Source organism: Rhinoderma darwinii, chromosome 5 (assembly GCF_050947455.1).
Source record: "Rhinoderma darwinii isolate aRhiDar2 chromosome 5, aRhiDar2.hap1, whole genome shotgun sequence".
Taxonomy (NCBI): domain Eukaryota; kingdom Metazoa; phylum Chordata; class Amphibia; order Anura; family Rhinodermatidae; genus Rhinoderma; species Rhinoderma darwinii.
The window spans coordinates 209,673,243-209,685,823 of record NC_134691.1 but is presented as its reverse complement, the minus strand read 5'-3'; the positions used below and the strand labels follow the sequence as shown (position 1 = coordinate 209,685,823).

The 12,581-nt window shown below is 45.0% G+C and overlaps 1 protein-coding gene across 1 annotated transcript in view; it reads right to left on the bottom strand.

Moving 5' to 3' along the window:
- The window catches only part of LOC142652837 (carboxymethylenebutenolidase homolog), a 159,792-nt gene extending 147,793 nt beyond the window's left edge, over nucleotides 1-11,999 (bottom strand). The window contains exon 1 of the mRNA XM_075828524.1: nucleotides 11,845-11,999. The gene's annotated coding sequence lies outside the window, so the exon portion shown is untranslated. The remainder of the gene's footprint in view (nucleotides 1-11,844) is intronic.
- Nucleotides 12,000-12,581: the final 582 nt, after the last annotated feature.

Sequence of the window (12,581 nt, the reverse complement as noted above, 5' to 3'; positions counted from 1 at the left end):
TTCTTTTCTGCTCTCGGACTCATTTATGACGAGACTGACAGGACTGCCTTTGCCGAGAGTCAGCTGGTGACCTTACGTCAGGGTAAGAGACCTGTTGAGGAGTATTGCTCCGACTTTAGGAAGTGGTGCGTAGCTTCTCGGTGGAATGACCCTGCCTTAAGGTGCCAGTTTAGGTTGGGTCTGTCGAACGCCCTGAAAGACCTGCTAGTTAGCTATCCCTCTTCTGACTCCCTAGACCAGGTTATGGCTTTAGCGGTACGACTTGACCGACGTCTCAGGGAACGACAACGTGAACATTTATGTGTTTTCTCCTCTGACTCCCCCATGATGCCTCCCGAGGTTCCGTTGCTTCGTTCTTCCACGGAAGACTCGGAGGTACCTATGCAACTCAGGGCCTCCGTGTCCCCCCAACAACGTAGAGAGTTCCGCAGGAAGAATGGTCTCTGCTTCTATTGTGGGGATGACAAGCATCAAGTGAACACCTGTCCTAGGCGTAAGAATAAGCAGCCGGAAAACTTCAGCGCCTAAGTGATCATCGGGGAGGTCACTTGGGCGCACAGGTATTTCCCGTAAATATGAAACGTAATAAAATCTTGCTTCCCTTTCAGGTCTCTTTTGGTGGTAGGTCTGCTACCGGCAGTGCCTTCGGGGATTCAGGGTCTTCTGCTAATATTATGTCTGTGGAATTTGCTATGTCTCTAGCTATGCCATTGATTGAATTGCCTAAACCTGTCCCGGTAGTGGGTATCGACTCCACTCCTCTTGCTAATGGTTATTTTACAGAGCATACCCCTGTTTTTGAACTCCTTGTTGGCTCCATGCATTTGGAGCAGTGCTCTGTACTGGTGATGCAGGGGTTATCGTCCGATTTGGTTTTAGGCCTTCCCTGGTTGCAGTTGCATAATCGCACGTTTGACTGGAATACTGGGGATCTTACCAAATGGGGTAATGAATGCACGATACCTGAGTTTGTTCAGGACTTCGCTGATGTTTTCTCTAAGGAGGCCTCCGAAGTGTTACCTCCTCATAGAGAATACGATTGCGCAATTGACTTGGTACCAGGAGCTAAGCTCCCTAAGGGTAGGATATTTAATCTCTCTTGTCCCGAACGTGAAGCCATGAGAGAGTATATCCAGGAATGCCTGGCCAAGGGTTACATTCGCCCCTCTACTTCTCCGGTAGGTGCTGGCTTCTTCTTCGTAGGGAAGAAGGATGGTGGTCTTACGCCATGCATTGACTACCGAAACTTGAATAAGGTCACTGTAAGGAACCAGTATCCCCTTCCTTTGATTCCTGATCTCTTCAATCAGGTTCAGGGGGCCCAATGGTTCCCTAAGTTTGATCTACGGGGGCTTATAACCTTATCCGCATCAAAGAGCAGGGATGAGTGGAAGACTGCGTTTAACACGCCCGAAGGTCATTTCGAATACCTCGTCATGCCCTTTGGGTTGTGTAATGCTCCCGCGGTCTTCCAGAATTTCATAAATTAGATTTTAAGAGACTACCTGGGGGTATTTCTTGTAGTGTACCTTGATGACATACTTGTGTTTTCCAAGGACTGGTCCTCCCACATTGAGCATGTCAGGAAGGTGCTCCAGGCCCTTCGGGAAAACAAACTGTTTGCTAACACCAAAAAAATGTGTGTTTGGTGTGCAGGAGATACCATTTTTGGGTCAAATCCTCACTCCTCATGAATTTCGCATGGACCCCGCCAAGGTCCAGGCTGTGGCGGAATGGGTCCAACCTGCCTCCCTGAAGGCGTAACAGTGCTTCCTGGGGTTCGCTAATTATTACAGGAGATTTAATGCTAACTTCTCGGTCATCGCTAAGCCTCTTACGGATCTCACTCGCAAAGGTGCTGATCTCCTCCACTGGCCTCCTGAGGCTATCCAGGCTTTTGAGGACCTTAAGAAGTGCTGGTTCAGCCCAACCAAATGGAGCCATTTATCGTGGAGGTTGACGCGTCCGAGGTGGGAGTGGGGGCTGTCTTGTCCCAGGGTACCAGGTCCCTCACCCATCTCCATCCCTGTGCCTACTTCTCCAGGAAGTTTTCGCCCACTGAGAGTAACTATGATATTGGCAACCGCGAACTCTTAGCCATTAAATGGGCATTTGAAGAGTGGCGCCACTTCCTGGAGGGGGCTAGGCACCAGGTAACAGTCCTTACCGACCACAAGAATCTGGTTTTCCTAGAATCTGCCCGGAGGCTAAACCCGAGACAAGCTCGATGGGCATTATTTTTTACCGGATTCAAGTTTTTGGTTACCTATAGGGCTGGGTCTAAAAATATTAAGGCTGATGCACTGTCGCGTAGCTTCATGGTCAGCCCTCCTTCGGAGGAAGATCCTGCTTGTATTTTGCCTCCAGGTATAATCATTTCCTCTATTGATTCTGATTTAGTTTCTGAAATTGCGGCTGATCAAGGTTCAGCTCCCGGGAACCTTCCTGAGAACAAGCTGTTTGTTCCCCTGCAAATCCGGCTAAGGGTACTTAGGGAAAATCATGACTCCGCATTATCTGGCCATCCAGGCATCCTGGGTACCAAGCACCTCATTGCCAGAAACTATTGGTGGCCTGGGTTGCCTAAAGACGTTAAGGCCTACGTCGCCGCTTGTGAAGTTTGTGCTAGGTCCAGGACTCCCAGGTCCCGACCAGCGGGCTTACTATGTTCTTTGCTCATTCCCCAGAGACCTTGGACCCATATCTCCATGGATTTTATCACCGATTTGCCTCCATCTCAAGGCAAGTCGGTGGTGTGGGTTGTAGTAGACCGCTTCAGTAAGATGTGCCACTTTGTGCCCCTCAAGAAACTACCCAATGCTAAGACGTTAGCTACCTTGTTTGTCAAACACATCCTGCGTCTCCATTGGGTCCCTGTCAATATTGTTTCTGACAGAGAGGTACAATTTGTTTCATTGTTTTGGAGAGCCTTCTGTAAAAATTGTAAACCTAAAAAACGGAGTCCGACACACCAAGAATTAATTAAAAGTAACAAGTTTTATTAAGACAAATAACAGAACACCAATTAAAAGTTAAAGATGATTGCCACAGTATGAAAAGGATACCAGACACTGATACATGCAATATAGAAGAAATTGAAGAGCAGACTATCACCGTATAAGTAACAATTGTGAGTATAGGTGGAGCCGTGATATATGACATCCAGCATTGAATATTAACATGTAAAGACCACAAAACGTGGTACATAATAATCATGAACAGATGCAGGAGTCAAGACACGGCAAGCAACCACTCACACAAATAAACACCAAAAGGTGTATGCATGGAAGTGACAATAGAAAAGGTCAAATAAAAGCTCTGAAATAGAGCAAAGCACCTTACCCATGACACAGTCAGCACTGTCTGGCATCAACCCCGACGCGCGTTTCGGCCCTCGAGCCTTCGTCTGGGGGTGGTGTCAGAAAGTGAAACAAAGCCATTTAAACGAACAAGAGCCAGTCAAAATACAAGTAAGCCAGCTGGAGCCGCTTAGAATTACTGCTAATACATGATGTGCCGAAGCCCGACAGTCCGGTGTGTCAACCACCGGAACCGGAACAAAGACGAGGGTCACGTGTCCCGCAGCCCAGTCCGGCCAGGAACACAGGCACCCGGGCAAAAGGTCCGGCGTGTCAGCATCCCAGGCGCGGTACCAGGCCCCGGAAGACGCGAACCCCGTATCCATGGTGCTCAGGCCGCTTCATCTATGGTCGGTGCCGCTTCATTCCCCTTTGGTGCGCATGCGTTGGCCATGCGTTGGCCTGTCAGTCCGGGTCTCCGCCTCCTCGGCCTGAGCACCATGGATACGGGGTTCGCGTCTTCCGGGGCCTGGTACCGTGCCTGGGATGCTGACACGCCGGACCTTTTGCCCGGGTGCCTGTGTTCCTGGCCGGACTGGGCTGCGGGACACGTGACCCTCGTCTTTGTTCCGGTGGTTGACACACCGGACTGTCGGGCTTAGGCACATCATGTATTAGCAGTAATTCTAAGCGGCTCCAGCTGGCTTACTTGTATTTTGATTGGCTCTTGTTCGTTTAAATGGCTCTGTTTCACTTTCTGACACCACCCCCAGACGAAGGCTCGAGGGCCGAAATGAGCGTCGGGGTTGATGCCAGACAGTGCTGACTGTGTCATGGGTAAGGTGCTTTGCTCTATTTCAGAGCTTTTATTTGACCTTTTCTATTGTCACTTCCATGCATACACCTTTTGGTGTTTATTTGTGTGTGGTTACTTGCCGTGTCTTGACTCCTGCATCTGTTCATGATTATTATGTACCACGTTTTGTGGTCTTTACATGTTAATATTCAATGCTGGATGTCATATATCACGGCTCCACCTATACTCACAATTGTTACTTATACAGTGATAGTCTGCTCTTCAATTTCTTCTATATTGCATGTATCAGTGTCTGGTATCCTTTTCATACTGTGGCAATCATCTTTAACTTTTAATTGGTGTTCTGTTATTTGTCTTAATAAAACTTGTTACTTTTAATTAATTCTTGGTGTGTCGGACTCCGTTTTTTAGGTTCACAATTCATTCAGTGTGTATCCCCACCGATACTATCATGCTCACTCAGGGTTTGTAAGTCCCGCCCCCCTCTATTCTTTTCCCTCTCAGACATTTTATACTAATACATAGATATTTATCTCATTAATGCTTAACCTTTGGGAATTGGGGTTTGGCTGGCTTTGCTCTTTTGGTGCTCTCCATATAGGCATAGTACTTTCATTTTCTGTTTTTTTCGCAGATTCTGGGAGGTCCACCAGCATGGACTTTAAGGCCAGGGAAAGGACCTGGTTGACCAAGTTAGATGTGGTCTTTAGGGATGATCCCACAGTGGGAGATCCCGACACCCGGGGAAATATAGCTGCTATCAAAAGCAATCTCAAATCATTATTTCACAAACGAACCAAAACATGGTGGAATAAGGCCTTCCTGGAGAAGTATCTACAGCGAGGCCTTATACCCAGAGGACTCAGGATTCAGGTTTTTCCGACCCTCAACAGTTTGGATAAATGCTTTGTCTCCCGGTGGGAGGAAACTTGCAGGACGTCATCCCAAACATTTATGGAACTCTTGATTGGTCTGGATAAACAGACACTTGAGGTGCTTGATGTTGAGATTGAAAAAATACAGACTGAACTCAAGACTAAACTGAACGATGAGGAATGGAAAATTACATTCCAACAACTCGATTTAGAGTTGGATAAATGGGAGAAAAACATCCAAGACATCAAAAGTCGTAAATTCCAACGAGACTTGAATGATAAGATGACAAATCGGATGTACAGGTGGCAATATCCTAAACAATTTAGTGCGGATGGGAGAAGATCTTCCTCTGTGTCATCAGCAGGCTCCATGTCGGAACCTGAAGACAATGCGCAAAGAGGCAGGACACGGAGTGGAATAGATTATAGGAGACCAAATATGTTTAAACAGAAGGGTCGACAGAGAGGCAGGGCTGGTGAACAACGTATGCAGACATACAATCCAGATCCAGCCAACAGACAGAGAGGAGAAGGCTGGCGTAATCAGACGCCCACCCAATCGACGGATAATTTGAGAATGCAGGTAATTCATTTATCTACTCATCATCTGTCCTCTACAGACATTGGGGTACTATCTAAGGGGCTAACTTTTGCACCCTCTACTCACTTTGACACCTTTACAGCGGTAAAGGATTTACATCTATTTGCCAGAGGACTGATCTTCAAAAGATGGTTCCATAGGAAGGAGGATAACATCTTTGACACACCTGAAGAGAGAGAGGCTTTACAGTCGTTACAACAATTACTTAAGGAACAAGAAAATCCTGAGACAGGTATGATCCCTCAAACTATAAGGAAACGATCATCCAAATTTCCTCCATTCACTGTATGCCCACCAATTGACTTATTTGTTAAACTGGTAGCCCAGGATTTTGAAAGAATATCCACGGGTATCAAGCATGATAATTTAACTTGTGCTGAACGGAAGAGCCTAAAGAGATTAAAAACTCTCGAAGATACTGTAATCAAACCCGCAGATAAGGGGGGCAACATAGTGATGTGGCCGAGGGTCATGTACGAATGGGAAGCCTACCGGCAATTCAGGAATACGACCTGCTATAAAAAGTTGACCTTTAATCCTCTTTCTTCTTTCAGTGGTTTACTTGATGATATATTAAAAGAAGCTCTAAATGAGGGCATTATTTCTGCGGCCCTTGTTGAATGTCTCAGAGTACAGGACCCCACGGTAGCAAGTTTATATCTATTGCCAAAGGTACACAAAGATCCTAAATTACCACCAGGGCGTCCCATCATATCTGGAAGAGGCAACTTGAGTGACAATATAAATAAGTACATTGATGCTATACTGAAGCCTATGGTTGAGACTTTACCATCATATCTCAGAGATTCTTCAGACCTCCTTAAAAGATTGGAAGGGGTTCAATTAGAACCCAACATGTTGCTAGCTACGTGCGACGTAGAATCTTTATATACCAATATTTGACATCAGGATGGTCTTCAGGAGGTGTCATACTTTCTGGGGATGACTGATAGAAATCCATCTATGTCCCAGTTTGTCCTGACTCTTCTAGAATTTGTGCTTACACATAACTTTTTCACCTTTAACGGATCCTTCTACCTACAGCTCCAGGGTACGGCAATGGGGGCAGCCTGTGCACCTTCATATGCAAATTTGTTCCTGGGGCTGTGTGAGAGGGATCTGTTTCTGTCGGACCGGATATCGTCAATGGACAAGGTGGTTCTTTGGACCAGGTTCATTGACGATATCTTCATCATTTGGCACGGCACTAAAGATGAGTTAGCTCTTTTCATGACAGAACTTAACATCAATGACCTTAATATCCGCTTGACTTGGAAAACTAGTGAAGTGGCTATTGATTTTCTGGACGTACTTATCAGGCGTGATAATGACGGCTACATCAGGACAGATATACATAGAAAGGACACGTCAGTTAATTCATATTTACATGCCTCATCTTCGCACCCAAGTCATCTGATCTGTGCCATCCCTATCGGTCAGTTTTTGAGGATTAAAAGGCTATGTTCATCTAATGATGATTTTGAGAAACAGGCAAATAACCTAAAACAACGCTTCCTTGACAGGGGTTACAATAGAAGATGCATTAACAGGGCGTATGAGAGGGCAAGGAGGTCAACACGGACCCAACTTCTTCACCCTATCACTAAGACAAAAGTGGATTCAACAATCAGGTATGTCACTAGCTATCATGACAGATGGGGGGAGATGAGGAAATGTCTGACTAAACATTGGTCAATACTACAAACCGATACTATTCTGTCGGAAATCCTTCCTGCAAGACCCGCGGTAGCATCGAGAAGGGCAAGGAATCTTCGTGATACCCTTGTCCATAGCTACCATCAACCCCAATGCATAAAACCTATTTTCGGAGCATCTAAACCAAAATGGGGCTGTCGCCCTTGCGGACGTTGTATAGCCTGCCCAAATGTGGTTAACAGCGATGAGTTTGTGGATTCAACTGGCCAGGTGACGTACAAAATCACTTGGCCAATTAATTGTAACACCAAGGGAGTGATTTACTACGCATGGTGTCCGTGTCCAAAGATCTATATTGGTCTCACTACAAGAGAACTTAAAACCAGGACAAGGGAACACGTGAATAGTATCGAGGCAGCGAGGGGTACCGCCCCAGAAAATATCGAGTTATTAAAAACTCTTCCGAGACATTTCTTCATGCATCATGGATGTGAATCTAGAGCCCTTAAAGTCAAGGGTATAGATCATGTGAAAACTGATTTGAGAGGTGGTTCATTGATGAAAAAACTGTTAAGATTGGAATCCAGATGGATCTGGAAACTAAAGACAGTACAACCTAATGGTTTAAATGAAAATTTGGGATTTGCAGCATTTTTATAGAGGTGTCGGGATTTCTCATGGTGTCAGTTTTAATTGTTTAGCAACGAGTTTAGTTTTGTTTCTAACTTTTATTCTTTTATTTCTAGTGTTACAGATGGCCATTTATGAATTTGTTGTGATCTAATATCCAATGACTTCCTGAGTCCATAACAATTTCTTCATCCAATCTTCAAGTAGCCGAAACCTGGGGGATGCATTCAATTATCTCTTATTGATGTTCATGTAGAAATTATGGGGATACGGCATTACCACACATAGATACCTAGATACGTAATCTAGCGTAATTGTGTACAATTGGTCACCAACATTGCTTTCTCTTGTCTGCAGGGATTACATTAGTGTGTTCATCACAGTATTTTATCATATTGTCTTAAACTTCTAAATAATTCTCTCACGTTATTATTACTCTTACATCACACATATACATATAGATATATACACATATACATACACTCTTGTTCACCTTATTTTTCTTAAACCTTTCTGCACACATACACGTATATTGTCATTTGATATTTACTTTCACATTTTGACTTATTAGTTTATTTATGCGTTTATTCACCTATTTATCGTTACACACTGATATCTTATATACACCTTACATCACATCAATTGATGGTATTATTTTTTGCCATCATCATACTTTTGCACACACCTTTTTTGTGTTTTTTGTGTTTTATTGTATAATTACCACATTGTAATTAATTAATATATGGTTTACAAATATACATACACAAACATATTTGATTTTTATATTTAAGTCCATTATATACACTTGTTTATTATTATTATCATCCTCATCACTGTTAAATACCTGTTGCATAGTTCGTTTGTCTTTTCATTATATCTATATGTGTCTGTAACTTTTGCATGTATTGATTGTATATTATATATGAAATTTGCCATTTTTGTACACTTAAATGGGTACATATATATACTAGTACATATGTATAATTTTCTTGTTCTATAAATTTATAAAAAATTTAATTTGTTTACATGTATTTATTGATTAATAATGATTAAGTTTAATAAATTTTTCTATGCATGTACATGTATATATGATAAATACTTTGTATTATTTTTATATATAATTTTTTTGTGCACAGGTTTTTGTATTTTTTATAATTTTTTTGTATATATTGCCTATTGTATATTCTTTTCTCTTGTGTATATATATATATATTTATAATAAATAATTTTTTATATGTACTTACATGTACTTTATATATCATATGTATTTTAGCTAAATTAAAAATCTATGTCATATATTTTATATTATGAAATCGTAATAGGGAAAGCAATAGGGACAGACAAATAACAAAAAACGTAAATATCGTTGTACCTATGACCAATCTAATTTCATTAATTTCATTTTTCTCTTTTGCCATGGGTACTTTGAACTATGTTCATGTAAATATCTTTTATCTTCATTTTGACACTTGTGCAACACTGTGCACAAGTGTAACGTAATCTATTATATCGCTTCATCTATGGTCGGTGCCGCTTCATTCCCCTTTGGTGCGCATGCGTTGGCCTGTCAGTCCGGGTCTCCGCCTCCTCGGCCTGAGCACCATGGATACGGGGTTCGCGTCTTCCGGGGCCTGGTACCGCGCCTGGGATGCTGACACGCCGGACCTTTTGCCCGGGTGCCTGTGTTCCTGGCCGGACTGGGCTGCGGGACACGTGACCCTCGTCTTTGTTCCGGTTCCGGTGGTTGACACACCGGACTGTCGGGCTTCGGCACATCATGTATTAGCAGTAATTCTAAGCGGCTCCAGCTGGCTTACTTGTATTTTGATTGGCTCTTGTTCGTTTAAATGGCTTTGTTTCACTTTCTGACACCACCCCCAGACGAAGACTCGAGGGCCGAAACGCGCGTCGGGGTTGATGCCAGACAGTGCTGACTGTGTCATGGGTAAGGTGCTTTGCTCTATTTCAGAGCTTTTATTTGACCTTTTCTATTGTCACTTCCATGCATACACCTTTTGGTGTTTATTTGTGTGAGTGGTTGCTTGCCGTGTCTTGACTCCTGCATCTGTTCATGATTATTATGTACCACGTTTTGTGGTCTTTACATGTTAATATTCAATGCTGGATGTCATATATCACGGCTCCACCTATACTCACAATTGTTACTTATACAGTGATAGTCTGCTCTTCAATTTCTTCTATATTGCATGTATCAGTGTCTGGTATCCTTTTCATACTGTGGCAATCATCTTTAACTTTTAATTGGTGTTCTGTTATTTGTCTTAATAAAACTTGTTACTTTTAATTAATTCTTGGTGTGTCGGACTCTGTTTTTTAGGTTCACAATTCATTCAGTGTGTATCCCCACCGATACTATCATGCTCACTCAGGGTTTGTAAGTCCCGCCCCCCTCTATTCTTTTCCCTCTCAGACATTTTATACTAATACATAGATATTTATCTCATTAATGCTTAACCTTTGGGAATTGGGGTTTGGCTGGCTTTGCTCTTTTGGTGCTCTCCATATAGGCATAGAGCCTTCTGTAAAAAGTTGGAGATTGATCTGTCCTTCTCCTCTGCCTTCCATCCTGAAACTAATGGCCAAACTGAGAGGACTAATCAGTCTCTAGAACAATATTTAAGGTGTTTTATCTCTGACTGTCAATATGATTGGGTCTCATTCATTCCCCTCGCCGAATTTTCCCTTAATAACCGGGTCAGTAACTCGTCAGGGGTCTCCCCCTTTTTCTGTAATTTTGGGTTTAATCCACGGTTCTCCTCCGTTTCACCTGTTAGTTCCAACAATCCCGAGATAGAGGTCGTTCATCGGGAACTGTGCACAGTCTGGGCCCAGGTTCAGAAGAAACTAGAGGCGTCCCAGAGCATACAAAAAACTCAGGCAGATAGAACCCCTTGTTTATGGTCGGGGATCTGGTGTGGTTATCGTCTTAAAATTTGCGCCTTAAAGTCCCGTCCAAGAAGTTTGCTCCCCGGTTTATAGGGCCGTACAAGGTCATTGAAGTCCTCAACCCTGTCTCCTTCCGACTGCAGTTGCCCCCGTCTTTTCGAGTACATGACGTGTTTCATGCCTCCCTCCTTAAATGCTGCTCCCCGTCCTTGGCTCCCTCGAGGAAACCTCCGGTCCCTGTTCTCACCCCTGAGGGTGTAGAATTCGAGGTGGCCAAGATTGTGGACAGCAGGATGGTCCAAGGCTCCCTCCAGTACCTGGTCCATTGGAGAGGATACGGGCCTGAGGAGAGGACTTGGGTACCCGCCCGGGATGTTCACGCTGGGGTATTGGTCAGGAAGTTCCACCTTTGTTTCCCCAATAAACCAGGTCCACCTAGAAAGGGTCCGGTGGCCCCTCATAAAAGGCGGGGGGGGGGGGGTACTGTAAAGGATCTGCCAGACACAGCTTCTGTGTCAACGCCCCTAGGTAATCAGTCTGCACCTGCTTCTATGTCTGTGAGACTGACTCCATCTTCCACCAGCCAGGATGGCAGGCTTAGGAGTGGGAGAGCCTATCACAGCCTGGCCAGACGGAGCTAGCTCCCGCCCTCTGTCTATTTATACCTGCCTTTCCTGTTCCTCCTTTGCTTGTGATTCTTCTATGCTTGTTTCCTGGCCCTGCTGCAGCTTCTTGAACTACTGACCCTCTGCTTGTATTTGACCTTGGCTTTACTGACCACTCTTCTGCTCTGCGTTTTTGTACCTCGCTCATCTCCTGGTTTGACTCGGCTCGTTCACCTCGCTTGTTGCTCACGGTTTTCCCGTGGGCAACTTTCCCATTTCCCCGGCTTCTTTGTACCCTTGTCTGTTTGTCTGTCGTGCACCTATTGAGTGTAGGGACCGTCGCCCAGTTGTACCCCGTCGCCTAGGGCGGGTCGTTGCAAGTAGGCAGGGACTGAGTGGCGGGTAGATTAGGGCTCACCTGTCTGTCTCCCTACCCCGACATTACATTGGGTACCTGAAATAGTCCGGATGGTGGCTGTGGCTTCAGCACGGATGGAGGCTGACAGGTGGCGCCAGACGTGGTGGGCAGGATCCGATGAGGCAGAAGACACTTGACGTGGCAGACGACACTTGACGTGGCAGACGACACTACTCCAACGCTGGTAGGCACAGGAACTAGAACAATACGGAATATAGGAACGGTAACAGGGCACGGGTAACAGCTGGAACGGGAGACACTAAGGGACCATTGCGAGACAGACTGGGAAAGACTAACAACGCTCAGGCAAGGATCAGAAGGCCTGGGGCCTTCTTATAGACCAGGAAATCAGGGCAGTTGATGATGATGACGAAATCATTTGTGCGCGCGCTGGCCCTTTAAGGCCGTGCGCGAGCTCGCACACCCTACGGGACACAGCAGGACGGAGCGGAAGTGAGCGCTGGCGTCTCCTAGGAAGGAGACAGGGGCCAGCGCTCACGGATCCATGGCTGCGGGCGTCGTGGGGTGAGTAAACCCGACGGCCCGCGGCCGTGGACGTTACACACGGGATACAGGTACGGGAAACACTGGGAACAGGAAGACACTAGGAGACCATTTGCATAGACAAACTTTGTGTATGACAATGACGCTCAGGCATGGGAGGAAGGGGCTGGGCCCTTCTTATAGCCCAGGGTGCTCTGGGAGCAATCAGCTTAATCTCCCACCTGCGTGCGCTTTGGCTTCTTAAGTCTGGACTGAGCTCGCGAGCGCAC